The sequence below is a fragment of the Thermobia domestica genome, chromosome 7 (genome assembly GCF_964235325.1).
Source record: "Thermobia domestica chromosome 7, izTheDome1.hap1.1, whole genome shotgun sequence".
In the NCBI taxonomy this organism is placed as follows: domain Eukaryota; kingdom Metazoa; phylum Arthropoda; class Insecta; order Zygentoma; family Lepismatidae; genus Thermobia; species Thermobia domestica.
In genome coordinates, this window is record NC_137460.1 from 34103648 (window position 1) to 34117403 (window position 13756).

At 36.0% G+C, this 13756-nt stretch overlaps 1 protein-coding gene across 2 annotated transcripts in view; it reads right to left on the reverse strand.

Moving 5' to 3' along the window:
- Window positions 1–12280, reverse strand: part of Pep (Protein on ecdysone puffs) — a 70690-nt gene extending 58410 nt beyond the window's left edge. For both annotated transcript variants that reach the window (XM_081764476.1, XM_081764475.1), the window contains exon 1: window positions 12133–12280. The gene's annotated coding sequence lies outside the window, so the exon portion shown is untranslated. The remainder of the gene's footprint in view (window positions 1–12132) is intronic.
- Between the last annotated feature and the right edge of the window lie 1476 nt (window positions 12281–13756).

The window sequence follows — 13756 nt, forward strand, 5'->3', positions numbered from 1 at the left end:
TTACAGAATATTAAAATATAATTATTTACTAATATACATTATTGTGATAACCTTTGCAACAGCATTTTCAAACCTTCGCCGAGATTACAGAAAAAAGATCTCCAGTTCCTTACCAGAGGGTAGCGTTCCCAAAACTGATGCAATGTTCCCTCTTTGTACTGCCATACTGATGCGTTGTAGTAGAAAAGAGGTTACTCTAGCGTCTCCTGACGATAAATAAATGCGGTGACCGACTTCTTTTATAAAGTTAAGGACTTCGGGACCCCATGAACCACTCGATTGGATAGCTATAGCGACAAAATGATATTTGTTGAGTACATTGCTGTACTTCTTGCGTTTTTCTGTCTCATGGCGAGCAGCCACGTTGCCAGCTTGTGCTGAAGAAGAATGTAAATTTAAAGGCGCGAATGTGTCGGAACAAGTAAAATCCCACAGAAGTGTTTTTCCTTTTCTTCCACGGTATTAGGGTCATACCATCTGGCGTCTTGCCGTCTGCACTCCAACGGTTCACATATAGAAGGAACGCCTGCTGAAATTAGTGCCCTTATGATAATGTCGCTGACGCTGGAGTGGCGTATTATACACAATTACATATGGACAATTTCAAAGTACATTATATATAATTCTGTATAATGGTTTCATTTGTGCAACTGTTTACCTTTTTGTTCTTCTGAAATGACTCTTGACAATTACATTAAAAAGTATGTAAAGAACAGTACAATGTATTTTCATCAGGAGTCCTTCGTGAGTGAATCGGCAGACGTATCGCTGGAGAACAATTTCCCTCGGATGTGAGCCGAGAAGCGTTTGGATTCCGCTTTAAGCTTGGTGATCCCTTCCAGCATAATAACATCACGACGAAACAAACCTATTTCTGTCCATATGTAATATAAATACATACAACAAATAATTTAAAAAAGTTTAAATTAAAAAACCTGTTTTTTTTTTCAATAAAGAACATGGTTTTTGTCAACCACGTTTAGCGGACAGACAGAATAAATGTATAAAAGGGTTTTGACAAATCTAACTCTTCCAAAGAACAGTGGAAGTTTATTTCCTAAAATAGGGCTGAATAAAATAAAAAGTAACTTGTCTGAGATAGAAGGAAGTGACTTATTTATTAATTAATTTTTTTGTTGCAAGGTATCATTGACATGTTTTCTAGACAATCACTTCATACTGGTCTAACATTGTATTTCTATGTTGCTACTTAATTACTTTTTTCTCACGAAACTTCCTTTAAAACACGAAATTAATTATATTCCGAGTGAGAATGTACGACTAAACCAAGAATCAAACTCAGGTCTCATACTCACCGTCTTCGTGAGTTAATCACAACGTTGTCCAGACCTTTACCTATCTTCTCACTCTTGAGAATTTGCATCTCTATAGAGGAATCGATGTACGAAATTATTTCGTCCATTTATAATTCAACCGTCAGAGGTATTCAGTAATATAGTAACTGGGTTGCCCACATATACTAGACTTACCTAATCCCTCTGGTCTGTGTTTGGGCAGTTGTGGTCAATGCACCGGAACAGTAAACTTACCAGACCTGTGTTAGGTCTCCGGTTCTATTGTGCATATTTTATTTATCATGAGGCTGTATTTTTGTACTTAGATCTTTGGCCAGGGTGTCTATTAAAATTCCAAAATGAAATTTCGTGACTCTTTCTTTACCAAATTATAAAATTTCGTAACACTCTCAAGAGTGAATTTGGGTGCGAATTAGGCCGAATTTTCATCCATGCGATTTAATAGCGTCTAAAGCCGACCACAGACAATTTTCGTAGTAAATTTTGACGCTTTATAGAACAAAATTTTCCAATCTGTACCGGTACTTACATTTGTACAGTTAAAAAGACCCAAAAGCTAAATTTCGTGACATTCGTTACCAATAGGCACCCTGATAACACAAGATGAATCTCACAAATACACATATACACACAACGCTGAGCGGAGCGTTAACTATTACGAGAGAAAACTAAAAGAGTATTATGATAGAAGAAAGAATAGACACAGAAAGGTTCTCAACCCTACCTGGAGAGCTTAAGTATCCACCAACCATCCACTGTACTTTAGAAAGAATATAAGCTGAAGTGAGAATAAAACTGCCTGTTTCACACATGTGGCAGCAAGTACTAAAGCTTTCAGAAGAGTAATGAGTAACAAGGCTCTGCCTTTTCCATTTATTTTTTAAATAATTTTCTTAGAAAACTGCCAATGCAAAACATAAATCACACGAAAAAGTCACTTTACCTCCCAAAAAAGTGACTCGCTATGAGCTATTTTACTAATACTTTCGGTTTTAACACTGATTTTTACAGAACAAGAACTAAGAGAGATTGAGAAGCGGTTTTCTTGCAATCGATTCGGCGTCCCAAGGGTATGTTCTCTTTCTTCCCATAACCCTCTATTCAATCTTGACGTAGTTCACATTAATGCCATAGAACAAAAACAATGGCGAGCAGGTCTGATGGATTTTTAATATTCGTCCAGCGCCCGAGGAAAAGGTTCTAATATTTGATCTTATTCCTCTAATGCAACCAGTAGTTATACAGTGATTCCATTTCAAATCGTCCAGGGTGGTCCACACGACTATCGCAGATTTATTTTATTTTTTAAAATAAGAAACTACATACAAAATTATTAGACCCATATTTTTTCTGTTTGCTGAAAAAAAAATTTCCTTCGATATACAGCCTTGCAAAATGACTCCCCTCCTCTCGGATTGCTCGAAAAAACTGAAAAACATGTCAAATTAAAAGTTTTGTTGTAGAGAAACGAGTGTAGTTAGTAACATAATTGCAATAGCAGGAAGAGTACAAAGTTGTATGTTTCGGTAGAGGGACAAAATACGTCTATTGGTCTAATAGGAATCGCGCAATTCACTCACAATGTTGCCAACTTTGGTGAAATTTTTGCTAACTTCAAACATTTTTTTCTGTCCTCACGAGCAATATCAACCATCTGCTTCTAGCATCGAAATCTAGTCTATAAAGTCTCTTGAAAATGTAAAGTACTCACGTTTCTGATTATTACATCCCACGTTATAGCATCATGAAAAAGCTGAAAATTTCAATAAGACGCCATTTTCTCAAAAACCCCACCTTCTAAAAATCTGATTTTTTTACATGTATTGGAGTAGTACCTAACTATTCGTTCATGCGACTGCAGCCCCTAACATTCGCAATTAATTATTGAAATTTCGACTTTTGTACTTGAAATGTAAATATTTCCTATGGGCATTTAGATCCTATACACAAGGCGAATTGAAATGGAGTATGAAAATTTTGAGAGATGAATCCTGACATCAAATCCAGTAAAAAAGTTTCTATAACCATGAGTCGAATTCCGCTTAGTTTTCGAGTTACAGGGTTTCCAACTCGGGACCCAAAATCGACTCGGGACAATGGAAAATAAAATATAAATTTCGCGTTAAATCAGAAGCTATATATACTAAAGCTTTGATAGAGTTCAGAAAGTTGATTTGTATCAATATGATTTTTACGTGTGTTGCAATTCGGTTGGCAGTGTTGCCAACTTGGTAGAACTTTTATTTGTTTCTAAATGACACTATGTGGATTTTATTTGATATTTTGTATTCATTAATGATTGTAAACATCACATGAAGCACAATTTTCCCTACATCACCACAGTTTTCGAAATCTTACATGTATTTCATTAAAAGATTTTATCTCGTGCGTTATTGATAGTTTGTGAGATTCGGTGTCGTGAACATCGTCCTTGTGTTCTCTGGAATCATGAAAATTTTCACTGGTAGCATGACATTGTAGTTCACTAGTTAAATGTTTGTGTGAATAACAATGGGGAAGTCCTATTACAGTGAGGACCGTATTAAATGTGTTGATTATTCTAAAAGCCACAAGAGGATTGTGCACAGTAAGAATTCTCGACAAAAAATTTACCTTGCGGTAAAATATATGGATTGCGTACAGCGTGTCTGCCCAAACGTACTATTAGGGGGGATGATTATTTGTGTCCTGTACACAAGGCGATTTGAAAGGCAGTATGAAAAATTTTGAGAGGTAAATCCTTCACCGTAGCCTAGGTTTCACCGATAACGGCTGTTTTTAATAGCGACACATTCAGGTTTGGCATGCTAACTGTCTGGTTAATGGTTTCCAAATCTACATTCAGAGGAACAAATTCTTTATCTTGCTGGTGCATAATTTCATATTTACACCTTCTTTCGTGGTCAACAATATCTCAGACATTCACGTTGTTCACGGTAAATATTCAAAGCACCCTTTACACAAATAATCATCCTCTCCTAATACTATGTTTTGGCAGACGCGCTGTACACAATACATATATTTTACCGCAAGATAAAATGTTTGTCAAGAATTCTTTCTGTACACAATTATCTTATACCTTTTAGAATAATCAACACATTCAATACGATCCTTACTGTAATAGGACTTCTCCATTGTTATTCACACAAACACTGTAACTAGTGCACTACAATATTGTTACCAGTACAAACAATTTTCATGGTTCCAGAGAACACTAGGAAAATGTTCACGACAGTGAATCACGTAATAACTGTTTCGTGAAGTTACGACAGGTTTTGCAATAATAAAAGATAAATCATCATCATCTTCATTATTATTATTATTATTATTACAACTTACACAGACGTAATTTTTATTCGACATTTTGGTTTTAATAATGATGGCAAACATCAAGTGAAATTCACACCTAATGTTGCAAACTATCAATAACACATGAGATAAAACCTTTTAATGACATACATGTAAGTTTTCGAAAACTATGGTGATGTGTGGAAAATTGTGCTTCATGTGATGTGTACAATCATTAATGAATACCAAATATCAAATAAAAACCACGTAGTCATATTTGGAAACAAAAGTTCTACCAAGTTGGCAACACTGCCAACCGAATTGCAACGTACGTAAAAATTATCATATTGATGCAAATCAACTTTCTGAACTTCATCATAACTTTAACACACAGTTTCTGATTTAACGCGAAATTTATATTTTATTTTACATTGTCGCCAGCCGATTTTGGGTCCTGAGTTGGAACCCCTGTAACTCGAAAACTAAGCGGAATTCGACTCATGGTTATAGAAACTTTTCAAACTAAATTTGATGTCAGGATTCATCTCTCAAAAATTTCATACTCCCTTTCAAACTCGCCTCGTGTATAGGACCTAAATGCCCATAGGAAATATTTACATTTCAAGAACAAAAATAGAAATTTCAATAATTGCGAATTTTAGGGACTGCAGCCGCATGAACGGTTAACTGATATTAAATAGTTAGGTACTTCTCCAATACATGTAAAAAAAAAATAAAATTTTTAAAAGGTGGGTTTTTGGGAAAATGGCGTCCAAACATTGTGTCGTAATGAAATTTTCAGCTTTTCATGATGCTATAACGTGGGATGTAATAATCAGAAACGTAAGTCCTTTACAATTTTTAAGAGACCTTATGGAGTAGATTTCGATGCTAGAAGCAGATGGTTGTTATTGCTCGTGAGGACAGAAAAAAAATGTTTGAAGTTAGCAAAAATTTCTAAGTTGGCAACATTGCGCGATTCCTATTGGACCAATAGACGAATTTTGACCCTGCAACGAAACATACAACTTTATACTCTTCCTGCTATTGCGATTATGTTCTCTACAACAAAACTTTTAATTTGACATGTTTTTCAGTTTTTCGAGCAATCCGAGAGGAGGGCAGCCATTTTGGAAGGCTGTATATCGAAGGAAAAATTTTTTTCAGCACAAAGAAAAAATATGGGTCTAATAATATTGCATATAGATCCCATATAAAAATAATAAATGAAATCTGAGACTATGATGGGGACCAATTGTGGTTTGCCTGAACGATTTGAAATGGAATCGGTCTTAAACGTACTAATTTAAGCTGAGTACTGAAATCGTATAGTTCAGAAGTTTGCCGTAGTTTCACATTGCAAAATGAGACTTACTTTATTTAAAAGAAGACTTTGGACTTCTATAGGGCGAATTAGACATTTTTCCATATTAAGATATGCTATGTCAACTGAATATATTGAATGAGTTAAAAAATCTCTGCTAATTTGACATAATTCAAGAACCAATCAATGAAACTATTAATATTTGAAACTAGTAAGCACTTGTCACTGCTCGATCCCAATTCAAAACCTGGATAAAAAGAGGGCGACGAATGTCTACATCCAATTTCCCGGTTATTTATTTTCTACTGTTATGTACTGACAAGGTGTTCCTACAAATTAAAATTAGGAATTATAATTTCTGAACTATGATTATCTTAGTCTGTTCCCTTGGTGATAGCACTACCCGCGGAAGCGAGGACGGAGCCTTGGAACTTTGTTAGCTTTCATCCCGGTATTTGTCTGGTGCAAAAATTCAGGAAAAAAATCATTCAGTATGGCTAAGCTGGAGAGATTTCTACACCTTTTCGAACAAGTGTTCCCACCGGGAATAGAAAATGAAGTTTTACGTCCCACGATTATCCCGGCTAGGCTAAAGGAGACAATGATGAGAAATGAATGAAATAGTGGAATGAAGAAAGTGGGAGGAAACGGGAGAAACTCGAGAAAACCCACGCACATGGTGTTTGTCCACCACAAAGCTCACTTGGCGCGAGCTGGGATCGAACCAGGGTCCCCATACACCAGAGGTGAAAGCTTTACCACTGAACCAGCGTGCCCTCCACCAGGAATAGAACCAGGAACCGACTACACGAAAGGTGAGCGCGCGAGCGTTTTTCTACGCGGGGCCAACCGTTTATAGAAATAGTCCGGTAAGAAACGTTCATAACTTTTGACTTCCCCGAGTCGATAAAACTGTTTCTTACACAATTAGATCTGGGATGATTGTGTGTGTATCAAATTTGGTGCGTCTCGATGCTCTTTTCTATGTGAAATTCTGTCCACAGACACACACATTTTATACTAAGGAGACAACTTAAACAATTTTACTTTTTAAAAAAATCTGAAAACGAAAAGGCAATTAAATTTCGAGAATCTAGTGGCCTACAAAGTAGGAATTACCGATTTGGTCCAACGCTGACACGCAGGTAGGCCTGGGAATGTTTCTTTACATGTATTTTATTTTTGGTGTGGTGAACAAATGCGCATAAGAAATGAAAGGGGCCTGAAATAAGGACGTATGGGTAGCATTATACAATACGAACTAACCACTTCGAGATACTTTCGCCACAAATCAACCTTGGAAAATTTACATGGGCTTGTACTTATCTTTGCGCGGGACACATGATAAAGAAGTATGTGGCAAAATTCAATTATAAGTAGGTCTATTTATTTTGACGCGGGAAACAAAGGAGTCAAGTGAGTAATCAGGCTTAAAATCCTAATTCAACTGTATCACGCAGAAACTTTTCGACTGATTTTCAACATTTTTGGTATATGCACGAGCAGACCTTCAGTCTACAATGTCCACGTTAACACAGCAGTCAAAAGGGTTAAAAGAAAATTATAATCCACGTAAAACCGATTTGACTTATTTATTTTCATTTCGTCACCAGTTCCAAGTCTTTCCATTTTTAGAAATTTGCAAGAAATTTATAATAAATGACGACGAGATTCATGTTACAAAGTGAAAAAGAAACTTAATCCTACTCCGTAGTGGCCAAAACCTACTAGCAAGATAAATTTGCTTGTGAATACAGAAATAGAATTAAATCCAGTAGGGGTGAAACGGCATATATATATTCCAGTTTTTCTTTAGCTGACGAGTTTATCTGCATCTATTATCATACATGGAAGTTAAAATGGAGTGAAGAATGAACGATTCAAAGGGACACGTTTTGCCAATAGATGTCACCAAAGTCTTCGCATCCCTCTCATGTATATTTTACCTTTCACGAAAATTCACGACTTCTCTTACAAATTTCAAACTACAGACCTCAAATTTATAGAGAAGGAATTTCTTAACCTATCAAAGGCAACAATCCGTGCCGATTTTTTATTTAGAATTTTCTTCATTGTTGAAAGAGTATATTGTTAAAGATTTGAATATCCAATTTCAACAATGAAGAAAATTCTAAACAAAAAAATCGGCAAGGATTGTTGCCTTCGATAGGTTATAAAGTTCCTTCTCTAAAAATTTGAAGTATGTAGTTTGAAATTTGTACGAGAAATCGTGAATTTTCGTGAAAGGTAAAAAATACATGAGAGAGATATGGGGACTGTAGAGACATTTATTGCCAAAACGTCTCCCTTTAAACCAACCTTAATTAACAGGCTAAAATGACAACATTTAAATAAATGAATGCGAATGCCAATCTCAGATATTCGTTACATATAATGGTTTTATACTGCAGAAGTAAATATTACTGCGTATCATTTGTTTTTGTTTATTCACATTTTTATTTGTAATTTAAACTATTTTTCGTATTTATGTGTAATTATCCAGTTGTAGTGTTCAGAAACTAGAGGTAGATCTTTTGTAATTTTCTTTTTTGAGTAAAGAATTTGTAGTTCTTTTTCTTTAAAAAAAAAAAAAAGTCTCGTGTATTTGTAATTATTATAAGAAAATATACTGTTCCCTTTCTAATGCACACTTTCGTTTGTATGCGTGTAACTACCCAAACGTAGTGTTAAAAAATCCTTTCTTAAATTAAGCATTATATATATGCAATTAATTGACGCATGGAAAAAGACATTTCATTATTGGTTTTGTACTAATACGTGAGTATGTACTACAAAAACATGGAACACAGTTGCATTGTTTCCTGTCCGAGATTACAGTCGAACATCATTACAGCAAATCTGATCGAGCGCGAACAAAATTTGTCATGCATGATTCCCGAACTAAATTTTTCAAATAGTATTCTGTTCTGGATGTCATTCACAAAGGCACCTCCCAAAATAAATGCCACTTTAATGGTTCTGTTTTGGAGAATGACACTTTGCTGACGCATCCCAATGATGATTTACACCCATCATTTTCGAACGTAGAAACACTGCAACGCGCATAAATTCTATTTACGGGGAGCCAGAATTATTCCCTAAGAGTTCATATTTTCTTGATAAATAAAGCCCGGTTAGGTTTGGCTTGGTTAGGTCCGGTTACATTACGTCCTATTTACCTTCATGGTTTGTATTGGCCCTCCGCAATTATAATTAACCCCTACAGCGCGAAGTAAAAATATCTCTGTTACAGAACGGAAATTCTGCGGCAAATGATTGACATACTAATGGTTCAATGGGCTTAGCCTCTTTCAGCAGTAAGGTTAGGCCTATATATGAACTAAAGCTCAACTCCAAACCACACGAACTCCCGCCAAGAATGGAACCCGGGTCTCCAGTGCCGATGACGCGTACGCTAACCGTGTAGCCACAAAATATATATATAAGTAAAATTTTACTACCATTTTACAATAGAAACATGCAAAGAACGATATAAACCTACCGCATGAGGGAAATTCGTATGTTAATTAACAGCCAACATTCTGAGCTACTAAATATCGTGATACGCGCATTGACTGCAAATACGGCCGGCCTGCACCCACTTCGGCTCTTATACTGCTGGGGATTAACGAAAGCAATTCATTTTTGCATACAAACAATAAAAAGTTTACAGTCTCTAATAGAATATAACCTTCTAAGCAAGTGATGATGCTACTCTTATGTTCTTTAAGCTAACCGAAACGGATGAAATATGGAAGTGACTGGCTATGAAATTATTCGTGAATGAAAACGTGACGGAACAGAACCCCAACAAAATCTCCAAACACAAAGCTGCCCACAAGCTCGCGTGTCCGGAATCAAACCAAGAACCTTTTGCACGAGAGATGTGCATTATACTATTAAGCAGGGGGGTAAAATGCGGGGGAACGCCGTCCTCCCAGTTCCTAAAACATTACAATGGACAAAGATAGGCAGGGGGAACGGAGTGAATTCATGCTGCTACCTACCGTCCCCCTACCTTTTCAGATCCACTTCAACCCATGCTAGTAAGTCATCCTATCCTACAAGGGGAAAGTGTATTAATTTTCAGTGCATAGCACCTTAAGCAATGTAACAATGAAACTAGATAGGTGCCATTACTGGCAAAGCCAATTCCTTTTGTAATACTTATAGCAATAGACAGGGTAGCCCAAAAGTAGGTATACAGTCCCGTACTGATCGGCTCATAACATTTTATATTATTTACATATTATTATCCTTACAGGTATTGACTTTGGGGAAGGTTCTAGAACACAGGTCCCCCCATGTAGGTTAGTTCCTTTCTGTACCAAAGTTTAATATTTAAATCGCATAGTATTGCCGAACGACCATTAGCGAGTGAAGGCGGGTTAGAACCCCGCAGGGCACGTTGCTTTCTGTCTTTATTACAACTATACGGGAAGGGGGACCTGTGTTCCAGAATCCTGCCGTGACTTTGTATTATTTGTTATCATTATTACTGCTTATATCATTATTATTTGTTACTAATACATTTTCACTTATCCGTTATACTCGGAACAGATCGAACGAAATAAATCTATTATTTAAATAAAGTAAAATGACATATTTGAACAACACAGGGCTGTATACTTATTCTTGGGCCACACTGCATTTAAATGGAAGGAGTGATTTCATTCAACAAACTTATTAGGATGGTAGCTGTCATCTGCATTCAATAGATCAAATTTGCAGTCTGTCACTGGAAAAGCTATGATGAAGACTAAAGACATAAGTTATAGCAATAAATCTCAGTGTTTCTTGTTGGTCTGGTACTGACATGAAATTAGTTCATTCGAGAAGAAGGTTGTCTGTAGGACTAACCTAACGGAAACTTCATTGAAACCTTCATTAATAAACTTTGTGTGAACTTCAGAATACAAGCTGCAGATGCGAATCAATAAGTAGAACAGCTTTAAAAGGAAAAACAAAAATGAAACTAAATCGTTCCCGTTTAACGTCCAACGTTACGCCCTTTAGGCTAAGTGATGATGGAAAAATGAAATGGAATCTAAATTTTACGTCCTACGATTAGGCCAGCTAGGCTAAAGGAGACGACGATGATGAGAAATGAAAAGAAAAAATGGAAGGACCCGGAAGGGGTATCTTCTAGTTTCTCAGCCAATTTTGCATATATAAGGTCTCCGGTGTTATTTCACAAAATATAGCCGAGCGAGCACAGGGGGCCAGGAACCCCGCAGGACTCGTTGTTTTCTACCTTTATCACAATTTAGACAAAAACAAGGTACGGTTCTGGAACCATGAAACGAGTTAGGAGATTCTAAATGCCATCCAACGGGAGAATCCCGAGAAAATCCACGCACATGGTGTTAGTCAACCATACAGTTCACTTGGCGCAAGCTTGGATCTAACCAACGAACCTAAGCACCACACGTGAACGCTATACCACTGAGCCACCGCGGCCCAAGTGATGATGGAATAATTGGTGGAGTGTGAATTTGAGACCTCTGAGAAAACCCATAGACCCCATGCACCAGAGGTAAGTGTTCCACCACGGAATTACCATGTCCCCCCGCGCTTTAGTAGAGAAAGATAAAGCAAGTAGGCTCAGGCTACGTGAGTCGAGACAGTTTTTTTTTTTTTTTTAATATTAATAGAATGCAATTTCTCGTGTCTGCGTAGGGGTATCAGCTGGAGCGGGCATTGTAAAGTTTACTCATAACTACTTCTTTATTCATACGTTTTAACATGTATGCATAAATACTCCTATCGCTATTAATAGCATCTGCTTCGGAAATTACGTACTGGATATTACGCGCATGTATGACAAAAGCTGTTCATAAATTATTTGCATGCAAATAACGTTACTTACACAACGAAATGAATATTATAATAACATCCTGCTATAGCATTATTTAACAAGGACCAAACAATCCTTTAATTTAAACACCAAATACCTTATTGTCAGTTTTTCTCCGCAGTAATTCGAAGTTTTAGTACATTCACCTTGTGCCGGCAAATGGCTTTCCCCGAAGAAAAAAAAAATCAAGCCACTATTTACTAAATTTCCTTTTAAAATATAACATTATTCGAAGTTTTAACATCCTACTAACACTATAAGAGACAAGGATTAATATATCACTATATTTACTAATATATTATAAATAAATTATACAAGATTTAAATTTTACAAAATACCGCACTCACCTTAGACGCCAACAAGATGTCCGTCTGTAAACGCAGAGAACACGCCTTGCTTATAGACGGCACAATGCTATGTAGAATGTGAACAAAAATTTAGCTCACTTTCATCCGCTCACTCAACAAAACAAATCATATAAAGGAAGGAAGGTTCGGTGCAGAGAAATTCGAAAAGAAAGGCAAAATAGAAATGATAAAATAGATCAGAAATAATAAAAGTTAGTTTTGACTTGTTAAAAAAATAGTATTTCTAAATTGATATAAAACAAACTCAAGTTGTATAGAACAATAGCTTTTCTGTAAAGCGATTAGCTGTTTCTTTATTCAAAGAGTGATCATAAATTTTGAAACATTTCCCTACAATAAGGATTCCTTTATAAACACTTTGTATGTTGTTTGTGCACTGTGTAAATAAACAAATGTTCGATCGAAAATAAAAATAGTACTTAATGTCTCCTATTCAGAATAATAAGTAGAAGCCTTACTTAAACTGGAAGAAATTAATAATGTGAAAAGTACAAATGAAAGTGAAATGAAATCTTGCCTTTTAACGTTCCACAATTAAACCCTTTATAATAAGGGAGACGAGTGGTTAAGGCAAGTGAATGATGATGGAAAAATTGGTGGAATGAGAATATGGGAGAAAAAGGGAGAATCCTAAGAAAATTCACGGACACGATATTTTCTACCACTTGACTGAGGATCAAACCGGATATCCCATGCACCAGAGGTAAACGCTCTATCACTGATCCACTGTAACTCCGTATATGAGAAGTACAGGGAAACATGAATGTGATATACTTAGAAATAGGGGGAAAAAAAACTTGTGTCTTTTACATACAGCTAGGGCCTCATTCTTTAACAGGTTAAGTCAATATAAAATTTATGTTTTAGTTTGCACATAGCAGCTATAATTACTTTCTAATTGTATGCAAATTTTGTTAAAACACGTATGGAATGAGACCGTTACTCGATTTTGTATTTGACTACCTTTAAAGTTTATCTTTTAGTTAATTGATACTTATTCTATAAATGGGTTTACAGTGGCTCTGTTGTAGAGTGTTTACATCTAAAGTAAAAGGTTTCCCCCTTTTTTTAAATCTGCGGATACGGGAAGTTGTTGTGATCAACATCCTACCCGTACGTTCTCCTCTTTTGTCCCACATTCTCATCCAACAATTTCTTTCAGAATCATTCATTTTTATCAATAATCTGTTTCCTTCAGTCTAAAGGAAATAAATGTAAAACATAAAACTACAAATTTCATTTCATTACATTCATTCTATAATACTTTATAACAATTTTATATTATCCCCCCCAAAAAAAACACCCTACAGACTTCCTCTCATAACGTATCATTCTCAGCAGTAGTTTCCAGATCTTAATACTTATTGTGGATATCCGAGATAGCTCTAATACACCAAACTGAATAATCTTAAAATTATCAATTATAAAAATACGCTAATATGCATTGACAGTAGTAGACAATCTCTTAATTTGTTTTTTTCTTATACCAGGGTTTTATTTCATAAATATGTTATACGTAACCAGGGTCCGATTAAGGGGGGGGGTTATAGCCCCGGGCCTCCAGGTGGACAGGGGCTTTCGGGGCACGGACAAAATCCAAGCG